At 34.5% G+C, this 12612-nt stretch overlaps 1 protein-coding gene across 2 annotated transcripts in view; it reads left to right on the forward strand.

Annotated features, from left to right (window-relative positions):
- LOC115878749 (homeobox protein SIX1-like) overlaps positions 1-12612 on the forward strand; it is a 52345-nt gene that overhangs the window by 21815 nt on the left and 17918 nt on the right. The window lies entirely within an intron of this gene.

Below are 12612 nucleotides of genomic sequence, written 5' to 3' on the forward strand. Positions count from 1 at the left end.
ATTAATTTTGTCTCACCCTGTATCACTTTTTCGGCCAAGTTTTAATTTGATTTAAAGTACAATAGTTAATTTAATTACATATTAGGCTATACCGGGTAAATTCCAATTTAGGTAGCTTTTATTGTAATTTAAAAATTGTTCTTTATTTCTAGAAAATGTTAAATATGTCAAAAACCTTACATTTTAGTCATATACTTCTCTTATAAAACTCGCCTTTATTTTTTTCCCAGAATCCGAAAATCAATTAATATATAGGGTGTTTTATTACAAAAAATACAACTTTGATATGTAACTTTTTCTGGGGACACCCTGTAGAACTCTTTATATTTTTCAAAAGTGCTCTGAATTAACCTACATATTCTCACAAAATTTCAATACAAACTGTCGTTCTCCTTGGAGCCTCTACGGCGTATGAGAGGCGCCACCCTGTATATATCAAAAAGGTGATGAAACTGTTTCGCAATGTTTCTCAGCAGAGATTCGATTTTGTGTCTAAAAATGCTACTTGGGGTTATTTCTTAGCTTCAATCTACTGAGGTGTTCGTTGAGGAGACAGTGCATGTCCTGTTAAAAAGTGTAGTAAATCAATCGGTAATGAAATTCTCTTAGAATTGGCTAATTATATAGGTATCTTTTTAATACTGATATTATTATTGTGTTTACAGAATTAAATAATAATTCTGTAAACTTTGCTGTAGTAGAACTAAAGTAATAGTGGTAGTATCACAAAATAAGAAATAATACCAATAATACCAGCTTATATTCAAAACCTTTCGATTTTATTTTCGTTTCGATATGTATGTGTTATGGCAGCGTTTCCTGTCCTGTTGTTTTTGTTTTTCTTTCGGGTAATCCGATCCCTCCGAGCACTTGTGCCTGTGTGAGTGATGTACGAGGAAGCCCGAATTACTCATACAGACGTACGGGGAGTAGAAAGAATGCCAAGTCGAATCGAAGCAGGCAGTAAAGATAGCGATGGCTGTTTTGAAAGGCGTTAAATTTACGTTTTATTATTAGTGCTGAATTTGTTTGAATTTGTTCGTTTTATTGTACACGTTTCTCAGATCTTTTCGTTTGTTATTGAGATCGTTAAATTTGTTAAATCGACTTAGTACTTACTCACTTCGAGTTTGAATATGTAGAAAAGTATGTGGCGGATTTATCTCTCCAAAAAAATCCTATATAGGTATTTAGCAACTGCAAGAAAATCTACAAAATAAAATAATTATTTTTTTGTAAACACTGCTGCGTTAATCCAACGAAAATTTAGAAAAGATCGTATATGATTGTAAGTAAATATAATTAAACAGATAAAAAACTCAATAAGGTGAATCATGTACAGGGTGGGCCAAATTGCTTTTAAAGGGAAACATTCTTTTCTATAGGAGATAGACGAAAACTAATATGGGTGTTTGGAGCTCAATTTTTATCAAAAACATGATGGTGAAAACCGCACATCGATATCTGTTACTGTTTCGGAGTTAAGGGGTGTTTTTCAAAAATATGCATTTTTAACAAATCGCTATAACTTTTTTGCTATGGAAAATTTTGTATTTTTATGAAAAGCACCTTTTTAAGTAGAATTTAATGGTTTAAGAATAGTTTTTTTTAATTAATAATTTAAGAATTATCAACAGAAAATTTGATTTTTTATATGGGACACCCTGTATATTTTTAATTTATTAAAAATAATTTAAAGTAACCTTTCCAAAAATATGACACACTTAATATTTTGCTGAATTTCTTTTCGAGATATAGAGTTTATAAAAATTCGTCCACTTTGAATTTTGAATAAGTACTTGGCTTTGAACGGCGCCGGCTGTAATGCAAAAAAATTTCTAGCTGTGAGCAGCAATTATAACGAAAATAATATTTACAATGAGAGATGCAGAATTTTAGAACAATTTAAACTATATTTAACAACATCAACACATTTAAACTAAATCTAATAACAATAAAAATAAATACCAAACCAAGACATGAGATTTTGCTACAGGTGTTCGACATATCCACCGTCTTCTGTTATGGACAGACCGGACCGTTTTTAGACATTTCTTGCGGAATTCATTCACTCTGTGGGGGTGAAAGATACCCTCGCCTAGCCGCTAAGTACTTCTAATTCTTGTCTAGATTATTGGGACCATTTAAAAATAAGAATCTTTATTCTTCCGCAAAGATAAAAATCCACAGGTACTAAGTCCGGCGGGCTCGGCGGCCAACGGCTGGGATCTTGGTTAGCCATTCAATTATTCTTGAAATTGGCTGCAAAAATTTGCTGATAACTTCGCAAACTCTTAACTTGGCGCCCCCTACAAATAGGAGTCATATTGACATCAAAATCAAATTCCACATGTCAAAAAACTCCCAGACACCAATTTTCATCCAAATATTGACGTTACTTCAGAAATTATTTCGAAAAAATCGAAATAAAAATGAAACTTCTACACCCTGTATCTCCGAAACTAAGCATTTTAGGACATACGTTTATACGAACTTTTTTCCTTATTTTTATCTGCAGAATATGCTGCCGAAGTTTCCGGAATATAGTTCGAACCACCCTGTACATTGCTACAACAAAACCTGATTTTTTTTATTAAACTAATAATAATTTTGTAACAAAACTTTCTGGTCGATTTTTTTCTGTGCAGTGCAGATTCTGTGGGAAAAATGGGGAAACAGCAGAACTTAGTGCGCCAAAACGACAACCGTTCATGCCATGAACTAGCCATGCCATGCTTCGAACTAGCCTTTCTTTATCCGTCAAAAATATTGGCTTTTGTCAAAGCCCTGAGACCCTTGAGAATTTTTTTTATTTTTTGCAGACCGGTATAATTATAACACTTTTTTTCTAATTATTAATATCATTAATATCCCATTTACTCAAAAATAGTAGTTTTCTGTATAAAAGAATAGTTAATACCAAATAAGTTTACTGCGCGAAAAGAACACCCACGGGTGTTTCTGATGATGACGACGGTAACACGAGCCGAAACGTTCTTTCTCGGTTGGCAAGAACTCGTAAAAGTACCAGCCGACAGGTGATAAATGTACCACCGCCGACCACGATGGTCCGTCCCGTGGACTGTGGGTGACACGTAACGCTGACTATGACAGAACGGCCACTTTTTTTTTACTTGTTCGTAATATTTATTTCATTTTAACGCTGATATGATGTCGGAATTTTTTTATTTTACATTTGCAGAATTAATGTGAAGGTTATTTCTTAGAATTAAAGCCAAAAATTCAAATATATTACCACCGAATATTGTATATTGTATTGTATATAATTGTATACCGAACGGCTCTAGTATAGCAAGCTGTACCTTGCTACTCCCAAGGCGTTAAACGCTATATACGGGAGCTATTATTATTATTATATAATATTAAATTTAATCCTTTTACTGACACCGAATTTAAAATATCCCGGGAGGCAAAAAGTGTCAAAAGGAAGGAATTGCAAATGTATACTCTAAAAAGAAAAGAAACCTCTAAGGCACTCAAATACGAAGAATTCAAATTGATGGTAGGGAATTTTCCAATGAAAAGAATGTCCCAATGGTTTGCGAAAAAAAATATTTTGTGTATTATCCTACGAATTGGCATGGCGAGGAGGAGAGGGAGTGGAAAATGTTTTGTTTCCTATTTTAAAGATGATATTGATAATATAGGACAACCCACCGGTCGCATTGAATACAACCCGATATTCCGAGAATTCTGAGAGAGGCAAACGATAAAAGTTTGAAGAAGAAGAAGAAGGATTTTATATAAGCCGCATCAGCAACTGGGCCATTTAGCGGCATAGATCAAATTAAAGTTAAAATAAACTATATTAATGAACCCAAACCCGATGCCCTAATAAATTGGAACAAAGAATGTAGGTTATTAGCATCAAGACGGGAACCAGATCGCCATTCAGACAAAATGATTGTCTTAAGTTATTGAAGGAGGGACTAATTAGGAGGTGGTACACTATTAATTGGTTGCCACAATGAGAGCAGTTAGGCGGGGGGTCGCCTTTTAAAAGGAAAGAATGGGTGAAATAGCAGTGACCCAACCTGAGCCGATTCCAAATGACTTCCTCACTTCTGGACAGTGACCGAGCTACAGAAACTTGAAAGAATTGAGGTTTACATTCATATAGCTTATTTGAATCTCCGGTCACTTCCCACTCTGCCTGGATACCACTTTTATTGTGGACATATGTAGAAGTTTAAGTTCAGAGATAGAAAATGCAAGTGGTATAAAATCTCCATCATTTGCCGCAGTCTTAGCAATCTTATCAGCATCTTCATTACCTCTTATACCCACATGGCTAGGAATCCATACTAGATCCACGGTTGAACCTTTAGATATTGAAGAGTGATGCAAGTCCAGCGGTTTAACGGCTAGAGGATGTTTTGGTGATAATTCGTTTAGGCATTGTATTGCTTTTAGTGAATCTGAACATATCATCCATTTGGAAGGAGGTAGGTTGGAGATTACTCTTAGTGATTCCTTAATAGCAAAAAGTTCGGCAGAAAGGATGCTGGTGGTAGGAAGTAAGCGATATTTATAAGACATATTGTTATGTAATACGGCGCATCCTGCTGCCTGGGAGAATTTGGAACCGTCCGTGTATATTATATTATCTGGAGATAGATCTTGAATAATACCGTAAAATGACGCTTTTATTAAAGATGGAGGGGTGCTCTTTTTGTCTAGTTTGATGAGTGTATTATTTATTGATGGGGCAATTAATTCCCAGGTGGCATGGTGACATTTCAGTGAAGTTGGCATGCATTCTTTGCAATAGTTGAAAAAAATTTTGCCTGGATTTTAAAAATCTAGATTATCGGATAATGTTTGGAGAAACAAGTGGTCGAAAAAAGGAACTATACGTTGGGATAAATGGTTTGAATTTAAGTGACATAGCGTATTGAAATAGCAAATTGAGCCGATGGTGTTTAAGAGGCATTATACCCAATAAGCTGTGTAATAAGCGAAACATCGATTTAATTGCACTGCCAAATCACTTAATATGATAATATCGACCCAGAAAACTAAATGCATGACGACATCAAAAGTACCACTAAGATGCAAACTGGAAGTCGAGGGCAATGTTATTCAGCAAGAGATGAAGTTTAAGTATCTAGGCATAGAAATCTCAGGATATGGTGATGTACAAGCGGAGGTGCGAGAACGGACAACGAAGGCAACCAGAATAGCAGGATGCCTAAATGATACAATATGGCGAAATAAAAACATTGAGGTGGAGACTAAAGCGAGAATTTACAAGGCAACGCTACGACCAATAATGACATACACTGCAGAAACTTGACCTGATACAGCGAAAACTAAACAACTACTAGAAACAACCGAAATGAGAGTACTACGCAGAATAGCTGGAGAGACGCTTCTGGACAGGGAGAGAAATGAAAGCATAAGAAGAGCGACTGCAAGGTGGAAAATGTAAATGAGTGGGTACTCAGCAGAAAGGAAGAATGGAACGAGCATATCAGCAGAATGGACAACAGAAGGATAGTGAGTGTTGCACGCGACAAATCACCGCTAGGTCGCAGAAGCTTAGGACGTCCACGAAAACGATGGAGCGACAACTTGTCAGTCTGACCGGTAGAGACGACGAAACCAAACAGGCGATTCGCCTAGTATGAAGAAGGAAGAAGAAGAAGAAGAAGCTGTGTAAATTAGTAATAGGACTAGTACGGAATGCTCCAGAAATGAGTCTAAGACAGTTATTTTGAATCACATCAAGTTTAGCAAGATTTTTTAGCGATTTTGGACTAGATAAATTGACTATGGATCCGTAGTCCAATTTAGATCTTATCAAAGTGATGTAAAGGTGAAAAAGTACGGACTGAGAGCAGCCAAATTTAGAGTGGGATATTTGTGTATTATCCTACGAATTGGCATGGCGAGGAGGAGAGGGAGGAAAATGTTTTGTTTCCTATTTTAAATATGATATTGATAATATATTCGGTCGCATTGAATACAACCCGATATTCCGAGAATTCTGAGAGAGGTAAACGATACAAGTTTGAGGAAGTAGATACATTCACATATCTAGGAGCCGTATTTCTAAGGAGTCCAAATGTATAACTCAAGAAATTATGGCAAGAATAATGGCAGGAAATAGATGTGTCAGCGCACTACAGAAAATTATTAAGAGTAAGAACATTTATAGAAGTTTAAAAACCAGAATGTACCAAACAATGATACGACCAATAGTGCCGTATGCATGTGAAACGTGGACGTTCAATGCAACGGAAAGTTCGAGGCTAGAGTTTTGGGAAAGAAAAAAACTGAGGAAGATTTTTGGAGGAAAGAAGATAGGCGACATATCGACCAGAAGAACAAAATGAAGAATTAAAGCAACTATATCGGGCACCGAGTATAACGGGAGTAGCAAGAGCACAAAGACTGAGATGGCTGGGACACATTGAAAGAATGGCTGAAGCAAGAATTCCTAGTATGATAATGAAACGTGAAATAGGTGAAAAGAGAAGGAGGGGTAGACCGAGAGTTAGATGGAAAAAGGATGTAGAAGAGGACTTGAGAAGGATAAGAGTGGATGGGTGGAGAATAAAGGCGAAAGACAATGGAGAAAGATATCATATCAAGCCATGAGTTTTTTAAGCTTTTAGAGCTATTATATATAATCCGCATAGCCAACAATTAGACAACAATGGGCCCAACTACAAATAGAGTATCTAAATATGTAAGGGAGGCTACACCATAATTGGAAAAATTGTGCCCCTACAATACAATCTACAATCTACTAACTCGTCGTATGTTTATTGACGAGTTTGAAGGACATTTTCGATGAGTTCAGTGCCGACATATCTTTAAACAAACTTAAATTTTAGTACCTATATTCTGGAGGTCTTGTTTTAACAATGCTAGTTGTGTATTTGCTCAAATTCGTGATATAAACCTTACAAATCAATTGATAACTATTACTAATGCATATTTTACTCCATGCCAGCTTGTATTATTCAACTGTATCTTTCTCAAATGCGATATAGCATTACTCATTCCCCTAACAATGATAATATTGGCAACTGTACCACCAGATGATAACTACGGAATTTCTATTGTACCAAACATTTTTCTTTTATTATTGTCTCGATTGAATACCTATATCAAGTATTTTGATAGGTCGATTTTATGGCCATGAAGTGATTAATTAATATTATTACTCTCCATGCTTGTTAACTACCGAGTATTGTTTTATTACACAATATCAAAAATATGAACATCATGATGTTCATATTTTTGATATTGTGTAATCTATTTGTGATCATGATGTGTGATCTATTTGTGTGTAATACCGTAATATAGTCGTAAATACCAAATGTGTTTATATGAATGTCAAATCACAATTATTTTAGTCTAAGAATTTTAAGACTTAAAGAGTAATAAAAATTTTCTTGATTATACTCTCTAGCAATTTAAATAATTCCTCTTATGAAGAAACTTGATCAATTAAAATTATTGTATTTTTTATAGTTTATACAAAAATAATTCGGATAATGCATCATGCAGTATGATGCATAATGCAGGTGCTACATCAAGATATTTGCATCCTAATTTGGAATTACTAGGTATGCTATTTTATTAAAATTCGGTAAGGATTTGAAATGGATAAGACGTCAGTAGTAATATTATACTTGGATAAAAAGGCTATGAGAAAATGCTGGATTAACTACAATAATGACAATAAAAGGCAAATATAAGTGGATAAGCCGAGTTTTGCTGCATCAACGTAAATGTGGCAGCAACGTAATTTTATACCTATATAAAATTCAAAAAAACGAAGCAAAAGTCGCCTATTCTAAATAGGCGACTTTTGCTGCAGTTTGGGACTATGTTTATGTATATTTTAGCGTCCACTATTAATAGGGCAGTTTTCCTTTAAAATGGATAAGGCGAATTTTGCAACTTGATGCCTCAAATATACCCATTCTGCACAACCATCAAGCAAGAAATTGCTGCCCGAAACCTAAACTAGCAACAAAACATACCCCCAAACTCAAGAATCATACTTCTTCAGCTAATGGTAAACTGCTGATGGACACATTCCATCAAGTTCGAAAGGACCCAGTCCAGGAAAGTTTTCTCATTATAATTCGGTTTTAATAAATTCTTTTGATGATAATAACGTTATTTAATAACGAATTTATACCTCACAACTCAAGAATCGTATTTCTTCAGCTAATGGTAAACTGCTGATGGACACATGTCATCCGGTTCAAAAGCACCCAGTCCAGGAAAGTTTTCTCGTTATAATTCGGTTTTAATATATTCTTTTGATGATAATAATGTTATTTAATAACGAATTTATACCCCCCAACTCAAGAATCATACTTCTTAAGCTAATGGTAAACTGTTGATGGACACATTCCATCCAGTTCGAAAGGACCCAGTCCAGGACAGTTCTCTCGTTATAATTCGGTTTTAATAAATTATTTTGATGATAATACTGTTATTTAATAATTAATTTATACCCCCAACTATAGAATCATACTTCTTCAGCTAATGGTAAACTGCTGATGGACACATTCCATCCAGTTCAAAAGGACCCAGTCCAGGAAAGTTTTCTCGTTATAATTCGGTTTTAATAAATTCTTTTGATGATAATAATGTTAATTAATAACGAATTTATACCTCCCAACTCAAGAATCGTATTTCTTCAGCTAATGGTAAACTGCTGATGGACACATGTCATCCGGTTCAAAAGCACCCAGTCCAGGAAAGTTTTCTCGTTATAATTCGGTTTTAATATATTCTTTTGATGATAATAATGTTATTTAATAACGAATTTATACCCCCCAACTCAAGAATCATACTTCTTCAGCTAATGGTAAACTGTTGATGGACACATTCCATCCAGTTCGAAAGGACCCAGTCCAGGAACAGTTTTCTCGTTATAATTCGGTTTTAATAAATTCTTTTAATGATAATAATGCTATTTAATAACGAATTTATACCTCCCAACTCAAGAATCATACTTCTTCAGCTAATGGTAAACTGCTGATGGACACATTCCATCCAGTTCGAAAGGACCCAGTCCAGAAAAGTTTTCTCGTTATAATTCGGTTTTAATATATTCTTTTGATGATAATAATGTTATTTAATAACGAATTTATACCCCCCAACTCAAGAATCATACTTCTTCAGCTAATGCTAAACTGCTGATGGACACATGCCATCCAGTTCCAAAGGACCCAGTCCAGGAAAGTTTTCTCGTTATAATCCGGTTTTAATATATTCTTTTGATGATAATAATGTTATTTAATAACGAATGTATACCTCCCAACTCAAGAATCATACTTCTTCAGCTAATGGTAAACTGCTGATGGACACATGCCATCCGGTTCAAAAGAACCCAGTCCAGGAAAGTTTTCTCGTTATAATTCGGTTTTAATATATTCTTTTGATGATAATAATATTATTTAATAATGAATTAATACCCCCAACTCAAGAATCATACTTCTTAAGCTAATGGTAAACTGCTGATAGACACATTCCATCCAGTTCGAAAGGACCCAGTCCAGGAAAGTTTTCTCGTTATACTTCGGTTTTAATATATTCTTTTGATGATAATAATGTTATTTAATAACGAATTTATACCCCCAACTCAAGAATCATTTTTCTTCAGCTAATGGTAAACTGCTGATGGACACATTCCATCCAGTTCGAAAAGACCCAGTCCAGGAAAGTTTTCTCGTTATAATTCGGTTTTAATATATACTTTTGAAGATAATAATGTTATTTAATAACAAATTTATACCCCCAACTTAAGAATCATACTTCTTCAGCTAATGGTAAACTGCTGATGGACACATGCCATCCGGTTCAAAAGCACCCAGTCCAGGAAAGTTTTCTTGTTATAATTCAGTTTTAATATATTCTTTTAATGATAACAATGTTATTTAATAACGAATTTATACCCCCAACTCAAGAATCATACTTCTTCAGCTAATGGTAAACTGCTGATGGACACATGCCACCCAGTTTAAAAGGACCCAGTCCAGGAAAGTTTTCTCATTATAATTCGGTTTTAATAAATTCTTTTGATGATAATACAACTCAAGAATCGTATTTCTTCAGCTAATGGTAAACTGCTGATGGACACATGTCATCCGGTTCAAAAGCACCCAGTCCAGGAAAGTTTTCTCGTTATAATTCGGTTTTAATATATTCTTTTGATGATAATAATGTTATTTAATAACGAATTTATACCCCCCAACTCAAGAATCATACTTCTTCAGCTAATGGTAAACTGTTGATGGACACATTCCATCCAGTTCGAAAGGACCCAGTCCAGGACAGTTCTCTCGTTATAATTCGGTTTTAATAAATTCTTTTGATGATAATAATGCTATTTAATAACGAATTTATACCTCCCAACTCAAGAATCATACTTCTTCAGCTAATGGTAAACTGCTGATGGACACATTCCATCCAGTTCGAAAGGACCCAGTCCAGAAAAGTTTTCTCGTTATAATTCGGTTTTAATAAATTCTTTTGATGATAATAATGTTATTTAATAACGAATTTATACCTCCCAACTCAAGAATCGTATTTCTTCAGCTAATGGTAAACTGCTGATGGACACATGCCATCCGGTTCAAAAGCACCCAGTCCAGGAAAGTTTTCTTGTTATAATTCGGTTTTAATAAATTCTTTTGATGATAATAATGCTATTTAATAACGAATTTATACCTCCCAACTCAAGAATCATACTTCTTCAGCCAATGGTAAACTGCTGATGGACACATGCCATCCGGTTTAAAAGAACCCAGTCCAGGAAAGTTTTCTCGTGATAATCCGGTTTTAATATATTCTTTTGATGATAATAATATTAATTAATAATGAATTAATACCCCCCAACTCAAGAATCATACTTCTTAAGCTAATGGTAAACTGCTGATAGACACATTCCATCCAGTTCGAAAGGACCCAGTCCAGGAAAGTTTTCTCGTTATACTTCGGTTTTAATATATTCTTTTGATGATAATAATGTTATTTAATAACGAATTTATACCCCCAACTCAAGAATCATTTTTCTTCAGCTAATGGTAAACTGCTGATGGACACATTCCATCCAGTTCGAAAAGACCCAGTCCAGGAAAGTTTTCTCGTTATAATTCGGTTTTAATATATACTTTTGAAGATAATAATGTTATTTAATAACAAATTTATACACCCCAACTTAAGAATTGTACTTCTTCAGCTAATGGTAAACTGCTGATGGACACATGCCATCCGGTTCAAAAGCACCCAGTCCAGGAAAGTTTTCTTGTTATAATTCAGTTTTAATATATTCTTTTAATGATAATAATGTTATTTAATAACGAATTTATACCCCCAACTCAAGAATCATACTTCTTCAGCTAATGGTAAACTGCTGATTTACACATGCCACCCAGTTTAAAAGGACCCAGTCCAGGAAAGTTTTCTCATTATAATTCGGTTTTAATAAATTCTTTTGATGATAATAACGTTATTTAATAACGAATTTATACCTCACAACTCAAGAATCGTATTTCTTCAGCTAATGGTAAACTGCTGATGGACACATGTCATCCGGTTCAAAAGCACCCAGTCCAGGAAAGTTTTCGTTATAATTCGGTTTTAATATATTCTTTGATGATAATAATGTTATTTATCACCGAATTTATACCCCCAACTCAAGAATCATACTTTAAGCTATCGGTAAACTGTTGATGGACACATTCCATCCACTGAAAGGACCCAGTCCAGGCCACAGTTCTCTCGTTATAATTCGGTTTTAATAAATTATTTTGATGATAATACTGTTATTTATCACTCAATTTATACCCCAACTATAGAATCATACTTCTTCAGCTAATAATGGTAAAACCGTTGATGGACACATTCCATCCAGTTCAAAAAGGACCCAGTCCAGGAAAGTTTTCGCAGCAATTCGGTTTTAATAAATTCTTTTGATGACAATGTTAATTAATAACGAATTTATACCTCCCAACTCAAGAATCGTATTTCTTCAGCTAATGGTAAACTGCTGATGGACACATGTCATCCGGTTCAAAAGCACCAGTCCAGAAAGTTTCTCATTATACTTTGGTTTTAATATATTCTTTTGATGATAATAATGTTATTTATTAACGAATTTATACACCTCAACCGTATAATCATACTTCTTCAGCTATTGGTAAACTGCTGATGGACACATTCTATCCAATTCGAAAGGACCCAGTCCAGGAAAGTTTTCTCGTTATAATTCGCTTTTACTATATTCTTTTGATGATAATAATATTATTTAATAACGAATTTGTACCCCCCAACCGAAGAATCATACTTCTTCAGCTAATGGTAAACTGCTGATGCACACATTCCATCCAGTTCGAAAGGACCCAGTCCAGGAAAGTTTTCTCATTATACTTTGGTTTTAATATATTCTTTTGATGATAATAATGTTATTTATTAACGAATTTATACACCTCAGCCGTATAATCATACTTCTTCAGCTATTGGTAAACTGCTGATGGACACATTCCATCCAGTTTGAAAGGACCCAGTCCAGGAAAGTTTTCTCGTTATAATTCGCTTTTAATATATTCTTTTGAT

The sequence above is a fragment of the Sitophilus oryzae genome, unplaced genomic scaffold (assembly GCF_002938485.1).
Source record: "Sitophilus oryzae breed Bouriz unplaced genomic scaffold, Soryzae_2.0 scaffold_1521_pilon_pilon, whole genome shotgun sequence".
NCBI classification, from domain to species: Eukaryota; Metazoa; Arthropoda; class Insecta; order Coleoptera; family Curculionidae; genus Sitophilus; species Sitophilus oryzae.